The following is a 5,000-nucleotide window of genomic DNA, read 5'->3' on the forward strand; positions in this document are numbered from 1 at the left end:
AGCAGCTGATGGCTGCGTGTGTTTAAGTCCCTGCGGGGTGCAGGAGCTGAAACCTGGGTCGGACCTGGTCTATGGCAGAGCTCAGCAGCCTCCAGCAGCTGATGGCAGTGTGTGTTTAAGTCCCTGCCTGGTGGGAGAGCTGAAACCTGGGTCGGACCTGGTCTATAGCAGAGCTCAGCAGCCTCCAGCAGCTGATGGCAGTGTGTGTTTGATCCCCTGCGGGGTGGGAGAGCTGAAACTTGGGTCGGACCTGGTCTGCATCAGGGCTCAGCAGCCTCCAGAATCCGATGGCAGTGTGGGTTTAAGTCCATGCGGGGTGCAGGAGCAGAAACCTGGGTCGGACCTGGTCTATAGCAGGCCTCAGCAGCATCGAGAAGCTGATGGCAGTGTGTCTTTAATTCCCTGCGGGGTGGGAGAGCTGTAACCTGGGTCGGACCTGGCCTGCAGCGGAGCTCAGCAGCCTCCAGAAGCTGATGGCAGTGTGTCTTTAATTCCCTGCGGGGTTGAGGAGCAGAAACCTGGGTCGGACCTGGTCTGCAGCAGGGCCCATCACCATCCAGAAGCTGATGGCTGTGTGTGTTTAAGTCCCAGGGGGGTGGGAGAGCCATAACCTGGGTCGGACCTGGTCTGCAGCAGGGCTCAGCAGCCTCCAGTTGCAGATGGCAGTGTGTGTTTAGTTCCCTGCGGGGTGCAGGAGCTGAAACCTGGGTCGGACCTGGTCTATAGCAGAGCTCAGCAGCCTCCAGAAGCTGATGGCAGTGTGTCTTCAATTCCCTGCGGGGTGCAGGAGCTGATACCTGGGTCGGACCTGGTCTGCAGCAGGGCCCATCACCATCCAGACGCTGATGGCAGTGTGTGTTTAAGTCCTAGTGGGCTGCAGGAGCTGAAACCTGGGTCGGACCTGCTCTATAGTAGAGCTCAGCAGCCTCCAGAAGCTGATGGCAGTGTGTCTTTAAGTCCCTGCGGGGTGGGATAGCTGAAACCTGGGTCGGACCTGGTCTGCAGCAGGGCCCATCACCCTCCAGAAGCTGTTGGCAGTGTGTCTTCCATTCCTAGTGGGGCAGGGGAGCAAAGACCTGGGCAGAGGAGCGCCTGTCTGCATCCGATCCGGCCCCTCAGCAGCCCGCCGTGAGCCTTAGAGAACCCCCCCCCCCCCCCCCCCCCCAGCGGGCTCCAGGAACCGGGCCCTGCGTCGGACCCAGCTCAGGCAGGCCCTCCCTCGGGCCCTGCAGCAGGTGGCCCCGTCTATGCAGTCGAAAACCCCGCGAAAATCGGTGTAGAAACGCCCGAGAGGCGTGGTGCGGTTCCCCCGGCCGGTACCGGGTCCGGACCGGTCCGGAAGTCCACCCAGAACACTGCCTGGGGCTTCTGGGCGGCTCCCCAGGCGCAGGCAGTCGAAAACCGCGTGAAAATCGGTTCAGAATTGACAAAACGGCGACCTCGTCGCTCCAAAAACTAAGTCCAAACTAAGCCTTTCGCTTATCGCTTAACGCTTAAGGCGGTCGGCCTTATGGCCAGTAAATGAAAAGTGCCTGCGCCCCTGGAGGTTTTGGAAGGTGCGAGCGATGACCATGCTCGGGTTAGTAGGTGAGGCCATCGGAAAACCAGCGTGAGTTGGCGGGTTTGGGTGGCAATCTATTCCAGGCAGAGTCGACTATCTCTGGGCATCAATTTTGGGATTTTTCCGGCTCTGGTTCTGGGAGAAAAGCAGGGGCAAAGTGCACGAGCCGCGGCCGATTTTGGTGGCCTGTCCCTGGGCACAAAGTCTGAGGAGTGTGGGCCTGGTTCTCCGAAAAATACCAGTCTGCTGGAGCTCACTCCCATGGCTCCAGGGGGCACGGCACACCCCCCGGTAGCCGACCAAAGTGATCTACTCGGGCCAGACTCGGACCCACGACCCGGGGTGAGAACCACAACTACTGGTCATCCTTTTGACCTCCAGGGGGCGCGGCAGAGCCTCCCCAGTCCGACGCAAGTGCCCCACTTGGGCCATACTCAGACCCACGGCCCGGGGCGAGAACCACAACTACTGGTCATCCTTTAGACCTCCAGGGGGCCCGGCACAGCCTCCCTAGACCGACACAAGTGCTCCACTTTGGCTGTACTCTGACCCAAGTCCCGGTGCGAGAACCACAACTACTGGTCATCCTTTAGACCTCCAGGGGGCCCGGCACAGCCTCCCTAGGCCGACACAAGTGCTCCACTTGGGCTATACTCTGACCCAAGTCCCGGGGCGAGAACCACAACTACTGGTCATCCTTTTGACCTCATGGTCATCCTTTAGACCTCCGGGGGGCACGGCACAGCCTCCCTAGTCCGACACAAGTGCTCCACTTGGGCTATACTCTGACCCAAGTCCCGGGGCGAGAACCACAACTACTGGTCATCCTTTAGACCTCCAGGGGGCACGGCACACCCCCCGGTAGCCGACCAAAGTGCTCTACTCGGGCCAGACTCGGATCCACGACCTGGGGTGAGAACCACAACTACTGGTCATCCTTTAGACCTCCAGGGGGCACGGCACAGCCTCCCTAGTCTGACACAAGTGCTCCACTTGGGCTATACTCGGACCCACGACCCGGGGTGAGAACCACAACTACTGGTCATCCTTTAGACCTCCAGGGGGCACGGCACAGCCTCCCTAGTCCGACACAAGTGCTCCACTTGGGCTATACTCGGACCCAAGTCCCGGGGCGAGAACCACAACTACTGGTCATCCTTTAGACCTCCAGGGGGCACGGCACACCCCCCGGTAGCCGACCAAAGTGCTCTACTCGGGCCAGACTCGGACCCACGACCCGGGGTGAGAACCACAACTACTGGTCATCCTTTAGACCTCCAGGGGGCACGGCACAGCCTCCCTAGTCCGACACAAGTGCTCCACTTGGGCTATACTCGGACCCACGACCCGGGGTGAGAACCACAACTACTGGTCATCCTTTAGACCTCCAGGGGGCACGGCACAGCCTCCCTAGTCCGACACAAGTGCTCCACTTGGGCTATACTCGGACCCAAGTCCCGGGGCGAGAACCACAACTACTGGTCATCCTTTAGACCTCCAGGGGGCCCGGCACAGCCTCCCTAGTCCGACACAAGTGCTCCACTTGGGCTATACTCTGACCCAAGTCCCGGGGCGAGAACCACAACTAATGGTCATCCTTTAGACCTCCAGTGGGGCCCGGCACAGCCTCCCTAGGCCGACACAAGTGCTCCACTTGGGCTATACTCTGACCCAAGTCCCGGGGCGAGAACCACAACTAATGGTCATCCTTTAGACCTCCAGGGGGCCCGGCACAGCCTCCCTAGACCGACACAAGTGCTCCACTTGGGCTAAACTCTGACCCAAGTCCCGGGGCGAGAACCACAACTACTGGTCATCCTTTAGACCTCCAGGGGGCACGGCACAGCCTCCCTAGTCCGACACAAGTGCTCCACTTGGGCTATACTCTGACCCAAGTCCCGGGGCGAGAACCACAACTACTGGTCATCCTTTAGACCTCCAGGGGGCACGGCACAGCCTCCCTAGTCCGACACAAGTGCTCCACTTGGGCTATACTCGGACCCACGACCCGGGGCGAGAACCACAACTACTGGTCATCCTTTAGACCTCCAGGGGGCACGGCACAGCCTCCCTAGTCCGACACAAGTGCTCCACTTGGGCTATACTCTGACCCAAGTCCCGGGGCGAGAACCACAACTACTGGTCATCCTTTAGACCTCCAGGGGGCACGGCACAGCCTCCCTAGTCCGACACAAGTGCTCCACTTGGGCTATTCTCTGACCCAAGTCCCGGGGCGAGAACCACAACTACTGGTCATCCTTTAGACCTCCAGGGGGCACGGCACACCCCCCGGTAGCCGACCAAAGTGCTCTACTCGGGCCAGACTCGGACCCACGACCCGGGGTGAGAACCACAACTACTGGTCATCCTTTAGACCTCCAGGGGGCACGGCACAGCCTCCCTAGTCTGACACAAGTGCTCCACTTGGGCTATACTCGGACCCACGACCCGGGGTGAGAACCACAACTACTGGTCATCCTTTAGACCTCCAGGGGGCACGGCACAGCCTCCCTAGTCCGACACAAGTGCTCCACTTGGGCTATACTCGGACCCAAGTCCCGGGGCGAGAACCACAACTACTGGTCATCCTTTAGACCTCCAGGGGGCACGGCACACCCCCCGGTAGCCGACCAAAGTGCTCTACTCGGGCCAGACTCGGACCCACGACCCGGGGTGAGAACCACAACTACTGGTCATCCTTTAGACCTCCAGGGGGCACGGCACAGCCTCCCTAGTCCGACACAAGTGCTCCACTTGGGCTATACTCGGACCCACGACCCGGGGTGAGAACCACAACTACTGGTCATCCTTTAGACCTCCAGGGGGCACGGCACAGCCTCCCTAGTCCGACACAAGTGCTCCACTTGGGCTATACTCGGACCCAAGTCCCGGGGCGAGAACCACAACTACTGGTCATCCTTTAGACCTCCAGGGGGCCCGGCACAGCCTCCCTAGTCCGACACAAGTGCTCCACTTGGGCTATACTCTGACCCAAGTCCCGGGGCGAGAACCACAACTAATGGTCATCCTTTAGACCTCCAGTGGGGCCCGGCACAGCCTCCCTAGGCCGACACAAGTGCTCCACTTGGGCTATACTCTGACCCAAGTCCCGGGGCGAGAACCACAACTAATGGTCATCCTTTAGACCTCCAGGGGGCCCGGCACAGCCTCCCTAGACCGACACAAGTGCTCCACTTGGGCTAAACTCTGACCCAAGTCCCGGGGCGAGAACCACAACTACTGGTCATCCTTTAGACCTCCAGGGGGCACGGCACAGCCTCCCTAGTCCGACACAAGTGCTCCACTTGGGCTATACTCTGACCCAAGTCCCGGGGCGAGAACCACAACTACTGGTCATCCTTTAGACCTCCAGGGGGCACGGCACAGCCTCCCTAGTCCGACACAAGTGCTCCACTTGGGCTATACTCGGACCCACGAC

This window comes from Nothobranchius furzeri, unplaced genomic scaffold (genome assembly GCF_043380555.1).
Source record: "Nothobranchius furzeri strain GRZ-AD unplaced genomic scaffold, NfurGRZ-RIMD1 Scf076, whole genome shotgun sequence".
NCBI lineage: Eukaryota > Metazoa > Chordata > Actinopteri > Cyprinodontiformes > Nothobranchiidae > Nothobranchius > Nothobranchius furzeri.